We start from the raw sequence: 14,685 nt of genomic DNA on the forward strand, positions 1-14,685 counted from the left end.
TAATACAAGCTCGAAAGTAGAGCATGGTTCACAAAGCAGAGGATACAATTTACCAAAGGCATTATACACCCATGGAAAGGCTCACAAGTTTATTCAATATGAAGGACACGGTCGGATAAAATCCGACAAAGGGTCTGGTGTTCCACAAGGGATCTGATGTGAGCATCGGTACTCAACCAGAGGAAGAAAGAATGAAAGGAGGTCCGATTATAGAAACAACTGACTAACTCAAAGCTCAAATGCAAAGGAATTATGAATTCCAAGACAAGGGATCAGAAGCAATGCTCTAATTAGGGATGGATAAGTTGAATAGCCTTAGGGGTACCATCAATGGCAATTTGAGTGGTCGAGGTACATCTCATGCCCGGAATGACGTCTGAATCGGAAGGATAAATTCCAGGGAACAACGGATGATTGTGTGTATTCACACACATGTTGAATCAAAAGGATCAGAATGACAATCACAAAGGTTTTTAAATTAAATTGCTAGACCAATGGAATTAACCGGAATGCAAGTATGCAAGAATTCCAGGAACAACAGGCTGTTGAGGATTTTCGAAAGATCAAATATTATTTCGAAGTCTTTTCGGAACACAAGAACAACTGGGAATGAGTGGATACTCAATAAGTGTGAGGGATTAGCCGTAGGGGTATTTCTACGGAAAGGAGCTACAAGGCAGTGGTACAAGGGATCCTTAAAAGTCGGAGAGCAATTCGATGCATCTTGTAACAACAAGGGAAACTCAGAGTAATTGTATGAACAACAAGTGTATGGCGTTACCCATATGGATATATCGGTAGTAGGGAATTGAAAAGCAGAGGGCACACGGGTCTCGGGAATGATCGAAGAGCATTTTCAAAATCTTCTGGTGCAGTAGAGGATCGTCTGTGATAAGGGGCTCTCCGGGAGAAGTAGTTACGAGAACCTAGAGTCAGATTTAGTAAAATCATTTAACCTGAATAGAAGAGAGATCAGAGTCCCAGAGTATAGATCGAGGAGTAAAAGATCCTAATACCACCCAAAGGGCGACACGGGCCCGTAAGGCACACAACCATGTTAGTAAAAAATTTGCAATGTCTAGACTCGACTTCGGCCAAGGAGTGTGGAAGGGGGATTCCAACATGTAGTCGGCTCTGATACCAACTTGTGACGGCCCCCAATTCGACCGTACACTAATCATACATGCAAACGTGTACGATCAAGATCAGGGACTCACGAGAAGATATCACAACACAACTCTATAAATAAAAATAAGTCATACAAGCATCATATTACAAGCCAGGGGCCTCGAGGGCTCAAATACGAGAGCTCGAGCATAGACGAGTCAGCGGAAGCAACAATATATGAGTACAGACATAAGTTAAACAAGTTTGCCTTAAGAAGGCTAGCACAAACTGGGATACAGATCGAAAGAGGCGCAAGCCTCCTGCATGGGATCCTCCTAAACTACTCCTGGTCATCTTCAGCGGGCTGCACGTAGTAGTTGGCATCTCCAGCGTAGTAGGAGTCGTCATTGACGGTGGCGTCTGGCTCCTGGGCTCCATCGTCTGGTCACAGCAATCGGGGATAGAAAGGGGAAAAGAGGGAGCAAAGCAACCGTGAGTACTCATCCAAAGTACTCGCAAGCAAGGAGCTACACTACATATGTATGCATTGGTATCAACTGGAAAAGGGGGTAGCATATGCGGACTGAACTACAGAATGCCAAAATAAGAGGGGGATAGCTAGTCCAGTCGAAGACTACGCTTCTGGTAACCTCCATCTTGCAGCAGAAGAAGAGAGTAGATGGTAAGTTCACCAAGTAACATCGCATAGCATAATCCTAACCGATGATCCTCCCCTCGTCGCCCTATGAGAGAGCGATCACCGGTTGTATGTGGCACTTGGAAGGGTGTGTTTTATTAAGTATCCGGTTCTAGTTGTCACAAGGTTAAGGTACAACTCCAAGTCATCCTGTTATCGAAGATCGCGGCTATTCGAATAGATTAACTTCCCTGCAGGGGTGCACCACATTTCCCAACACGCTCGATCCCCTTTGTCCGGACACACTTTCCTGGGTCATGCCCGGCCTCGGAAGATCAACACGTCGCAGCCCTACCTAGGCACAACAGAGAAGTCAGCACGCCGGTCTAAATCCTATGGCGCAGGGGTCTGGGCCGATCGCCCATTGCACACCTGCATGTTGCGAGGGCGGCCAGAGAGCAGACATAGCAACCTCCATTACAAAGGAAGTTGCGTTACGCGGTCCAACCCAGCGCGCGCCGCTCAGTCTCTGACATCACGAAGGCTTCGGCTGATACCACGACGTCAAGTGCCCATAACTGTCCCCGCGTAGTTGGTTAGTGCGTATAGGCCAGTGGCCAGACTCAGATCAAATACCAAGATCTCGTTAAGCGTATTATCTTGAAGTAACCGCGAACGCCGACCAGGGCCAGGCCCACCTCTCACCTGGGTGGTCTCAACCTGCCCTATCGCTCCGCCACAAAGTAACATTCGGGGGCCGTCGGGAACCCAGGCCCACCACTAGCTGGATGGAACCACCTGCCCCTTCAGCCCCCACATCGGAATCACTTGCGGCTACTCAATGAGCTGATCCGACTTTAGTCACCACCTGTATAGCATGTATATAAGTATGTATATACCCGTGATCACCTCCCGAGTGATCACGTCCTGATAGTATAGCATGGCAGACGGACAAGAATGTAGGGCCACTGATGAAGTACTAGCGACCTATACTAGGCATGTAGGATTGCAGGTAAGGTATCAACAACGGTAGCAACAATGACAAGCTATGCATCAGGATAGGATTAACGGAAAGTGGTGACATGTTACACTACTCTAATGCATGCAGTATAGAGAAGAGTAGGCGATATCTGGTGATCAAAAGGGGGGCTTGCCTGGTTGCTCTGCAGACAGAAACGGAACCTCGAAGGTGAAGTAGTCGATCACAGGTTCAACCGCGGTCTCGGGGTCTACCAGAAAGAAGTAACGGAGGGAGAACACAATAAAGAACAGAGCAATGAAAGCATCACAAAGCATAACATGGCTATACGCGGTGCTAGAGGTGACCTAACGCAGTAGTAGGTGACACCGACAAAGAGGGGAACATCCGGGAAAGTGTTCCCGGTGTTTCGCGTTTTCGGACAAATGAACCGGAGAGGGAAAGTTGCGTGTTCGCTATGCTAGGGATGTGTGGCGGACGAACGGAATGTGTATTCGGATTCGTCTCGTCGTTTTGAGCAACTTTCATGTACAAAGTTTTTTCCATCCGAACTACGGTTTATTTTATATTAAATTTAAAAGATCTAATTGTTAATTCTGAAATTATTTTAATACAATTTAAATAGTAAAACGCTATGTGTACATAGCAGAGGCCAGCCACAGCCTATGACCTGTGGGGCCAGGGGACCCAGTTGACTCAGTCAACTATTGACTAATCAAAGGTGTGAATAGTGCATCTGGGTCCCGCATGTCATTTTCTTTGCTTTTATTAGATGATTTAATTGTTTTTATATGCAGCAGGGTCCGCATGTAATACACACAAGTGGTAAAAGAACTTAACTTAAACTACTAAATAAAACAACTAAACAAGTGGGGCCACTGGTCATGGGGCCATGCAACTAATCTCTAGTAATCAACAGGGGCTAATCCCTTTTAACATGGCCGGCCCTGATCGTGGAGTGCTTGTGCCACGGTTGTGCTTGTCATGGTAAGCACGCACAGGCACACGGCCATGGCAGCCATGGCCAGCCACGAGGGGGTTCGGAGGGGGCACTGTGAAGGGGGGGGGGGGGGGGGGGGGGGGGGGGGGTGCGGGCGGCGGGGGCGGGAGTGGGTGCCGTAGAAGAAGCCGGGCGGGCCGCGACTAGGAGCAACAGCAGCAGTACGCGGGGACACGTGCGGACGCCGAGCTCGAGGGGCCATGGCGGAAGGAGCTCATGAGATGACCAATACGGGCACGGATCGAGCTCAAGAAAAAGGGAAAATGGAGGAGGGGCTCACCTCGATGCCGAAGGTGAGGTTGAGGTGATCGGGGATGGGCTGAAGACAAGGCAATCGATGACAGCGGCCGGTGAAGTACGTGGTGAAAAGGGGCTCGATTGCGAGGGTACGAGGCGGCTCCGTTCGATTTGGTGCTCGGGATGGACGAAGTAGGTGGCGGCGGTCCACCTGGACGTTCTTCCCTGCGAAGGTGATGATGGTGGCCATGTTAATGGTGAGCGGCGGCTTCCCTCGGGTGCGAGCTCCAAATCGAGAAATAAGAGGGAGAGAGGGGGATCGATGTGGGTGGTCTAGGGTTTTGGGGGTGGCCGCGGTGTCCGCTTGTAGGGGGGTTGGGGGAGGCTAGATGGCCTCCACGCCTCCAGGCGCGGCCATGGATGGCTGCCACGCCTCCCCTGACTCCTGTAGCGAGGTTGAAGGAGAGGGGAGGTGGGCTGGGCCAGCCTCTTTTCTAGATGGGCCGTTGTGCTCAGTAGTTTAGGACCTGCTTAACTTCTTTTCCCTTCTTTTTTAAAGAAAAACTTTTCTGCCTCGCATTTTCTTCATGTTCTGCATTGTAAATAACTACCAATTGAATTTTGTTGAATACAAAAATTGTCACATAAATCAAACACAATATTTTGAGGAGACCCAGAAAGTTTCAAGTTAATAGAAAAATACATAAACATTTATTTATTTTGTAATCGGCTATTTTGGTAGCTGCTGGACACTTTATATTATTCTAGGAATTAAATGGTGAGTCAAATGACGTTGGTTTCTACAAGATAACTAGTTAGTGAATATTTGCAACCCAATGAACATTTTTGTTTGAAAGTTTGAAGAGATAATAATTTGACTTGCATTTTAAATTTGAATTTGATCTAGTTTCGAATCAACATAAGTTTCACAACAGTAATCATGGTGACATGGCATCATTAGCAGAGGATGAATGTAGCTTAATTATCCGGGCGTCACATACACCTTGGTGGAGCAACTATATACTGGGGCTCAACGGGCCCTTTCTATTATCTCCCCAGCCAACCAAGGACCCAACCTCTTGAGTGACGTTTTGAAGAAGCTATCTATTTTACCCGCCAGATTCCAAGAGGTCAAGCGGTCTTGTGCAAGAGCCGGAGCCCTCACTGCCCTAAGCCTGGGTGCCGGAGCTAGACCCGGCGGACGTAGCCAAGGGGTACCCCCCCATTGAAGGAAGACGGGACTCCGTTTGATCAAGATGACTTTGTTGCTTGTGTGAGGGGAGTTCGTCCTCATGCTACCATCCTTGGCGAGGAAACCAACATTGATAAATATCAGCCGGGTTTTGATGTTTGTCGGATGTGGGGTTCCGGCAAACCCTTAAGGTTCAAACACTGGGGTGCGCACGAAGTCTTTTCCTCCCACCGATCTACGCCCTAGCTCGCTAAGATCTCGCGGACGAACTCGACGAACTCGCAACACAGGAAGACACAAGATTTATACTGGTTCGGGCCACCGTTGTGGTGTAATACCCAACTCCAGTGTGGTGGTGGTGGATTGCCTCCAGGGCTGATGATGAACAATACAAGGGGAAGAACAGCCTCCTAAGGTTGAGGTGTTCCTGTGCCTGGCTAACTTGTGTGTGGGGGGATGACCTTCAGGATCTCTCTCTATCTCTCTCTCTGCCCTTCTCCCTTACCTATGGTGGTGGCTAACTCTATTTATAGAGGCCCTGGTCCTCTTCCCAAATATTGAGCGGGAAGGGAGCCAACAACGACATGCTAATTTGAAGGGGGACAGCTAGTACAAGCCATCCTGACAAAAGTGCTCTTCGCCTGCCAAAGGCTCTGGTGGTGACGCCGTCTTGGGCTCCATGATGACCTCCGTCTTGCCGTCCTTTTAGTCTCGGTCTTGTTGCACCGATATGGAAACCTTTGCCTGATGCCTCGTTACTCCTCGCCTGCGCAGGCCTCCTTAGCACCAAAGAGGAAACAAGGATGCTGCGCACACTGGCGCCCACCTGGTGTCGATCGTCATGGCTCACGTCACAAGAGCCTCATGAGGTTTGCCCTGCCTTGATATCTCCGCTCCTCGTGAGCCTGCCCGACTAGGCCACTCCAGAGGAGGTCTTGTGTCGTCCGCCTCGCAAGGCTTGGCTCCTCGCGAGGGTCTTGGATGCCTTGTTAATGAAGATGGGTCGTACGGCCTGCTGGCTTAGCCATGCCGCGGGCCGCAGGCAGGCAAGTCTGGGGACCCCCGTTCCTAGAACGCCGACAGTAGCCCCCGGGCCCAAGGTGTGCTCGGGCTTGGCTTCACGGCGAAGCCAAGGGTCAAGTACGGAGCACCGCGGGCCCCCAAAAGCCTGCGGCCTCGGTTGACGCGTGGCGGTTGATTGGACGTGGGCGTCTCCGCTTTCCCACACTGCCTCGGCAACTTCACGACTTGACAAGTCCCTGCGACATGCAAGGAAAACCATCATTACCTGCGATCATGAGAGGTGCCGGTTGGCCTTCTCTTGCTATAAATGGGGCGGGGGCGGAGCCCCCGTTGCCCATCTCTTCCTTGCTCGCTTGCTTCTTCTTCCTTGCTCCACTACTAGCTTCTTCTTCCTCGCTTCGTTGCTAGCACCAATGGCGCCTATCAGAAGGTTCTCCGCCAAAGAAAAGGGGAAGGTCCCCCTGAGATGTCCCGGAGCAACTTCCGCCGAAGAAGAGGTTGATCTACCGCCGTGAAGAAGTGGCGATGCAGGTGGTATCGAGGCCTTGGTGCGAGCGGCCTCCCCCAAGGTATCCGCTACCCCTGTACACCCAAGCCGAGGACTCATGAAGGCGGAGCGACGAGCAGCGCCGCCGGCGCCGCTCCCGGGGTCGTCCCGCCGCGGCGACACGTGCCGTCGCCCCAGGAATCCACGCCGCGGACTCCTCGCGCGAGCTGGTGCTATGAGCGCTGCTGCCCCCAAGCTCTTGGATCCGCTTCCCGCGGTTCTTCACCGACGTGATGCCACCGAGGGGGCCTCTCGAGCTCTAGTAGCAGCACGCCGACTGCGGTGCTTCGGTGACTGGAGCTGATCGAAGCGGTCCCCACCGGCAAGATCTTCATGACTCGTGGCTGGGGCAAGATCGCGCGGGTCTGCCGCGCGGGGGGCGCCCTCGCGATCCACCTTGAGTACGACGATGTCTCCATGCTCTTCCTCAAGGTCTTCGATGCCAAGGGCCGCCGCCTGGAGTACTGCTCCATGGAGGAGCGCGAGGCTGATGCACGCTCCGCTCGCGACCACTCCAGCAGCAGCAGCCCTTAGGAGTCCAGCAGCTCTCCTTAGCTCTACGAGACTCCGGAGACAAGCGACGACAGCTACGTGCCCCCGATCTCTCGCCGCGCTCGGAGCAGTGCTGCCGCGTCCAGCCGTCGCCGCCGCTGATCTGGATGGGGTTGGCGCCGGCCTCCCGTGGCCCACTGCTGATGATGCCGTCTGCCACAAGAGGGTGTAGATAGGGTCCTTCTTAGTCTTAGCTTTTGTTTCCTGCGAAGAATCATGAAGCGCCCTGTGAGGGCATGTAAGGGTCTGTAATGTCTTTTGTGCTTATCTTCCCTGTTATGAAGATTTGATGAACGCGCGTCCCGTTAAGGCTCGGTCCCCCCTTTCTTTCCTCGCGATAGCTTGTTGCTCTACGCTAACAGGTCCCAGTCCCTAGGCAGGCTACAGCCGTCGCTGGTATGCCAGGTCGCGTGCCGTGGTCAAGGCCAGGAGGTGTGCGGCCCGAGGTCTAGTAAGAGCCCCTGAGGCGCGATGCTCAGGAGGTCCCCTTTAGCGCTCAAGCGGCCATGGTAAGGGAAGAAAGGGAGTTGACGTGGCCGCAACGGGATTGTGGCAAGGCGTGGGTGTCCATAAGGCTCAGACATTTAGCCAATCCAAGGGCGAGACTTATCTTGTGAACCTCGTGGTGATTCCTGACGTTGCGCTGGGGCTGCGCACCAACTTGTGTGGCATAGCCAGGCTGGCCCATACGAGTTTCCCTCCTCTCATTCTCTCCTTAGTGCTCTGTGTCCTCAGGTCCCAGCCCTTGAGCGAGCTCAGCCGTCGCTGGTATGCCAGGTCGCGGGGCTATGGTCAAGGCCAGGGGTGAGGGCTGGAGAGCCAGTAAGAGCTCCTGAGACGCGATGCTCAGGAGCCCCCCTTTTAACCGCAAGTGAATTGCATGAGGGAAAAGGAGACTCGTGGTGCCGCCTGCTATCCTCCCCGCGGGGTCCCTATGAACTGGCACAAGAAGAACATGGTTTGCCGTTATAGCCGTCAGCCTGCCGTTGGTTGGTCTGGATGAAGTGAAGGCACTTAGGGCCTGGTGAGGTGATGTGCGTGGGGTGTGCCGCGAGCCAGAGCTCGACTGCTCAGATTTGTCGACGTGGCAGGGATGGACCCATGCACCACCGCCGTGCCTGTGAGGAGGCTCCGTGGGAGGCAATGATCGAGCAGTTGATAACCATAGGAAGGTTAAGCAGGGAAGGCAAATCAGCTTGGGTAAGTGCAGGAAGATACATGCCACTGGGTCCGGCCCGAGCGGCTTGGGGATGATGCAGCCCGAGGGGCGCCCCCAGCAAGGTAAGCTAAAGACATAAGCAAATGGGATACATGCCGTAGGGACGGACCCACACGCCCTGGGAATAATGCAGCCCAAGGGGCGCTCCCAGCTTAACGAGCTTGGAAGATGTCACATGGTTCTGTAGACGAAGCAGAGTTGGTCCAGCTGAAGGCGCGCGTCGAAGAAACGACTCCTCATGAGCCACCAGAGCCCTGAGCCTCAGGAGGCTCTGGGTGCTCAGGAGGCTCCCTGAAGACCGTCTCCATTCCCTCCAGGATGACGCGGTACCCGGCCTCTTGAGCCGCCCGGTCATGCCGCATGGCGTGCTGATAGGCCGACACCACGCTCGGCAAGCCGAACGGCATGCGAACATAGCTGTGTGGCGGGCCCTCGCAATGGCCCACAAGCGAAGGCCAGAAGCGCTCCTGAGACGTGCCCTGTTGAGCCCTGGGACGTCGATGCAGACACGCAGCTCAACACCCTCACCTAGGTGGTGAGCCGCGCCCTATGAGTGGCTGTCGTCGCGCATGGCTCTTGCGTCTTGCAGTTCCTGTGTGGTCTTGGCGATGAAATCCTGAGCGGTGGGCACCCCTTGCCCTGCGTTCTCCTAAGGAAAATGTGTCGCGTAGCACGCCTCCAAGTGGTGCCCAAGCGCCTCCCTCGTGAGGTTGGCAAGGCCTGAGGCCCTCCAGAAGAGAGCCCCCGAGCCCTGCCCGAGGAGGGCGCCGGGCGCGCCTTCCTATGCAATGGAGGGAGGCGCCCCTGGGACGGACGCTAATCCTGACGAGGCTCCTGCCGCGGAGCCATCCTCCTAAGGTCCTGCGCGGCGCAGCTGCTTCTTCTTGGAGATGGCCTCCGGAGGGCCCTCCCTTCTGCTGTCGGGGTCGTCGATTGCTGCAGCTTGGAAGGCGCGCTCGAGGGAGCACACCGCATCCCTTTCCTCACATGGGACCGTGATGACCTCGCCACTTCCAGGCATCTTGAGGACGTTGTAGCCGTGGTGGGTGACCGCCATGAACTTGGCCAGGGCCGGATACCCAAGGATGACGTTGTACGGCAGGCGGATGTGGGCGACGTCAAAATCGATGAGCTCGGTGTGGTAGTTGTTGCGTGTGCTGAAAGTGACAGGTAGGCGGACCTGCCCTATCGATGTGGTGGAGCCGTCGGTCACTCCTGAGCGAGGTTTGGTAGGCTGGAGCTGCTCGTATGGCACTTGGAGGTTGTCGAATGTCTCGGCGGACAAGACATTGAGCCCTGCACCGCCGTTGACGAGGGTCTTGGTAACCTGCACATTGCTGATGACCGGGGAACACCACATCGGGAGGACGCTGGCGGTGGCCGCGCACTTGAGCTGATCTGCCAAGTTGAAAGTGATGGCGCACTGGGACCACCTGAGTGGGCGCGCGGCCTCAAGCTTGGGGAACACCGCGTTCACCTCGCGAGCGAACCGTTTGAAGATGCGCTGAGAGGCTGGGGCCTGGGCACCGCCCATGATGCAGGCGATTGCACGCGGCTCCTGGAAGCCCCCGGCCCCCTCGTCCTGATGATGATCGTCGTTCCTTCTTGGTGGCGGCAGCGAGGGAAGACCGGCGTTGCCTTGGGGGCGATCCTCATGAGGCTGGTCCTCATGAGGCCTGTCGCACCATTCCTGACACGGGCCACAGTCGTCCCAGCGTGCGCCTCCTCGTCCTCCTCCGCGGCCGTAGCCCCGGTCGCTGCGCTCGGGGCGTCGACCGTAGCGTCCCTCGCGTAGGGCTCGGAGCTCTTGGCAGTCGCTGGTGTTGTGGGTGTTCAGGTTGTGGAAGGCGCAGAACGGTCGGCTGTTCTTGGATGACTCGGGCTGATCTCTGCCCCGTTTGGTGTCGGGCTCTGCAGCTAGCACTGCCGCTTCCTTGCGCTTCACGTCCTTGGCCTTGGCTTTCTTCTCCTCTACTCCTGCGACTGGCAGCTCAAGGAGGGAAAGGCGCCCCTCCTCAGCTCTTGCACACTTGGTCGCCAGGTTGAACATTTCCTGAGACGTGCAGAGCTCCTCGTGGATAGTGAGCTCTTCCTTCATCTTGACGTCACGGACACCGTCGGAGAACGCGGAGATGATGGCCTCATCCGTGACCTTGAGGATCTTGAGGCGGGTGTTGTTGAAGCGCTGAATGTACTTCTGGAGGGTCTCCCCTGGCTGTTGCTTGATGCGGCGCGGGTCACCCGCGGCCGGCGGGCAGTCGCGAGTGCCCAGGAAGTTGGCGACGAAGCAGTCGCGCATCTCGTCCCAGGAGGAGATCGAGCCGTGCTGCAGGTTCAGGAGCGAGGAGCGGGCCCCGTCCTTGAGAGCCATGGGAAACCAGTTTTCCATGACTTTCCCGTCGCCGTTGGCTGCTTCGATGCTCAGCTCGTAGAGCTGCAGGAACTCCGCGGGGTCGGCGGTGCTGTCGTCGCGAGGAGGCAGATCCGACTTGAACTTGCTTGGCTAGGCGATGCTGCGCTGCTCGGGGGTGAAGGCATGGCAGTCGGTCGTAGTTATTGGGGCCCGCTTCGGAGGTGGAGCTTGGTCTTGATGAGGTCCGCGCGGCGCCATCGTGGCGGCGCGCGGTCTTGACGAGGCGGTGCGGGGAGCGCGGGTGCAGCTCCTCGCGGCCGAGGGATTTCTTGGCAGCTTCTCTCTTCGCGTGCAGGCATTGGACGTGGCGTATCACACCGCGGGGCCGCACGCCTTCGTGCCAAGGCGCCGTCTTTGGGCTGGGGTGGTGGAGGCGCGCCTCGGGCCTCATCGCCCGTGGCCGGCTGAGGGTGAGGCGGAGAGACGGATAGCGCCGAGGAGCCCCCTGCGACGCGAACGAGTTCGGCAACGCGGTCGAGCCACTCCTCGTAAAGGTCGTCGACTGGGCGGTAGCGCAGGAGTTCATTTGCGGCGAGGAGTGCGGCCCATGCCTCCATGGGAGCGTGGCGCGCATGGGATGAAGAACCAGCCGGGGTCAGCGATGGAGTGGCGGTGCTGCCGACGCTTGCTGCTCGTTCCCCACCGGGCCAGTGGAAGCATTAGCGGCGGGAGACGGAGAACGACAAGGTGGCCGCCGATGGGGGCCGTCTGAGCAACGCGGGTGGTGAGGGCAGCCCGACGCTCAGCTCGAGCACGGCGAGCGGCCGCCATGGAGACGATGGAAGGGAAGCTGTGGCGCACCCCTACCTGGCGCGCCAAATGTCGGATGTGGGGTTCCGGCAAACCCTTAAGGTTTGAACACTGGGGTGCGCGCGAAGTCTTTTCCTCCCACAATCTACGCCCTAGCTCACTAAGATCTCGCGGACGAACTCGGCGAACTCGCAATACAGAAAGACACAAGATTTATACTGGTTCGGGCCACCATTGTGGTGTAATACCCTACTCCAGTGTGGTGGTGGTGGATTTCCTCCAGGGCTTATGATGAACAATACAAGGGGAAGAACAACCTCCTGAGGTTGAGGTGTTCTTGTGCCTGTCTAACTTGTGTGTGTGGGGATGACCTTCAGGCTCTCTCTATCTCTCTCTCTCTCTCTCTGTGTCCTTCTCCCCTTACCTATGGTGGTGGCTAACTCTATTTATAGAGGCCCTGGTCCTCTTCCTAAATACTGAGCGGGAAGGGAGCCAACAACGGCGGGCTAATTTGAAGGGGACAACTAGTACAAGCCATCCTGACAAAAGTGGTCTTCGCCTGCCAAAGGCTCTGGTGGTGACGCCGTCTTGGGCTCCACGATGACCTCCTTCTTGCCACCCTTCCGGTCTTGGTCTTGTTGCACCGATATGGAAACCTTTGCCTGATGCCTCGTTACTCCTCGCCTGCGCAGGCCTCCTTAGCACCAAAGAGGAAACAAGGACGTTGCGCACGCTGGCGCCCGCCTGGTGTCGATCGTCATGGCTCACGTCACAAGAGCCTCATGAGGTTTGCCCTTCCTTGATATCTTTGCTCCTCGTGAGCCTGCCCGACTAGGCCACTCCAGAGGAGGTCTTGTGTCGTCCACCTCGCGAGGCCTGGCTCCTCGCGAGGGTCTTGGATGCCTTGTTGATGAAGATGGGCCGTAGGGCCTGCTGGATTAGCCACGCCGCGGGCCGTAGGCAGGCAAGTCTGGGGACCCCCGTTCCCAGAACGCCGACAATGTTGATAATAAGAAGATGGCGACTCCCTTGTATAAAGTGACATATCTTATCATGCCGGTTCGCCAACAGACCTTTGCCCCAGAAATTGACCCGGCATGTCTAATTAACGATGAAGCTGAGTTCGTTGCTCTGGATGGCTTTGATTGATCCAAACCCAGCTTCCAACCAGTGGGAGGAGGTGAAGCGGCGAGGGAGGAGTCATAACCGTCTGAATAATCCGGCCTTTATCTTAACATCTGCTTAGGAGAGAAAACAGTTTTAACCTTTTAGGCTCTCAATGCCTTGTAATAGGTTAGCTTGAAAACTGCATGTTTTGCCGATGTCGTCGTGCATATTATGTTGCATATGACTGTTTTACCCGTCATGTTAAATATGCATTATATCCTTTATCACATTTGCAGTGTTTAAATCTGTTCCTGTATGCAAAAGATGAAAAAACTATCCTGGTGGTTTATCGCTGGACGGGTCAAAACACCCGATACATAATTGTGTTCTTTGATTCTGAACTACCGACTTATATGACCCGGACAGTAAGGTTGACAACCAAATCTTTGTAGAAGTCAATACCTCCATATGCCTGATGATTTGTTATGCCTTGGCAACTCATTGTCCAATAACCGAGCCGGTTTAAATTGAAACCATACTTACAGTTAGATTTGAGACAACAAAAAACCAGTAAAAGAAAATAGTATGTTTCAAACGATGTAAATCAAGCAGTAAGAAAAATTTGGAGGCTTCTGATTCGAATACAATCAGTAAACCGGACCAAAGGGGTTAAGCTAGGATTCGGATACGATCATGTAGCCCCCAGTGGCTTTGGCGTTGCGCCGATCAAGAGGGTAGCGACAGCTATGTTCTCTTTGGTTCGAATACGACCTATGTTTGAATAGGAAGCCCCAAAATGACCTTGAGTGGTTTTTAATGACCCTGATTCGAATACGATCCAAGTCGGGCCCAAAAGGGGTTAAGCTATGATTCGGATACGATCAAGAAGCCCCTAGTGAGTTCGGCTTTGCGCCGATGAAAAGTGTTACGACAGCTATGTTCTCTTTGGTTCGAATACGACCTATGTTTGAATAGGAAGCCCCCTGGTGACCATGAGGTTTAACGGCTAGATTCGAATACGATCATGAGCCGGACCAAAAGGGTTAAGCTAGATTCGAATACGACCAGCCCCCAACTGGTCATTTTAAATAATTAGAATGATAAAGATATATGATCAAAAAAGGACGGAGGTCCTGCTTTATTACTTATCATAATATATACAACGTCAAAGTATGTACATTACGAGAGCCGGTGGCTCAAGTGTAGTCAGGCTGAAGATGAGCAATATTCCACAGCTGGCGGGTCTCCTCCTCCGATTTACGTGAGTCTTGGTGCTCTCGAACGTCGATAAGGTAATATGACCCATTGTTTAAGTTATTGCTGACCACAAAGGGTCCTTCCCAAGGTGGGGATAGCTTGTGTGCATCAGACTGATCCTGGGTGAGCCGGAGCACCAGGTCACCTTCTTGAAAGGTTCTGGACTTAACCTGGTGGCTGTGATAATGGCACAGGTCCTGTTGGTAAATTGCTGATCGGGCTGCTGCCACGTCTCGCTCTTCATCTAGTAAGTCAAGCGCATCCTGTCGGGCTTGCTTGTTATCAGCTTCAACGTAAGCCGCCACGCGGGGCGAGTCCTGACGGATGTCACTGGGCAGAACTGCCTCTGCTCCATAAACCATGAAAAAAGGCGTATAACCCATAGATCCGTTTGGGGTAGTATTGATGCTCCATATCACATAGGGTAATTCTTCCACCCAACAACCTGACATCCGTTGAAAAGGGACCATAAGCCGGGGCTTTAGACCTTTCAGGATTTCCTGATTGGCTCTTTCAGCTTGACCATTGGATTGGGGGTGAGCTACTGACAAGACATCAAGCCGGATATGCTCCCGTTGACAGAATTCTTCCATATCTCCTTGGGACAGGTTGGTGCCATTGTCAGTGATAATGCTATGTGGAAAGCCAAAACAAAAGATCACCTT

Source organism: Triticum urartu, chromosome 6 (assembly GCF_003073215.2).
Source record: "Triticum urartu cultivar G1812 chromosome 6, Tu2.1, whole genome shotgun sequence".
In the NCBI taxonomy this organism is placed as follows: domain Eukaryota; kingdom Viridiplantae; phylum Streptophyta; class Magnoliopsida; order Poales; family Poaceae; genus Triticum; species Triticum urartu.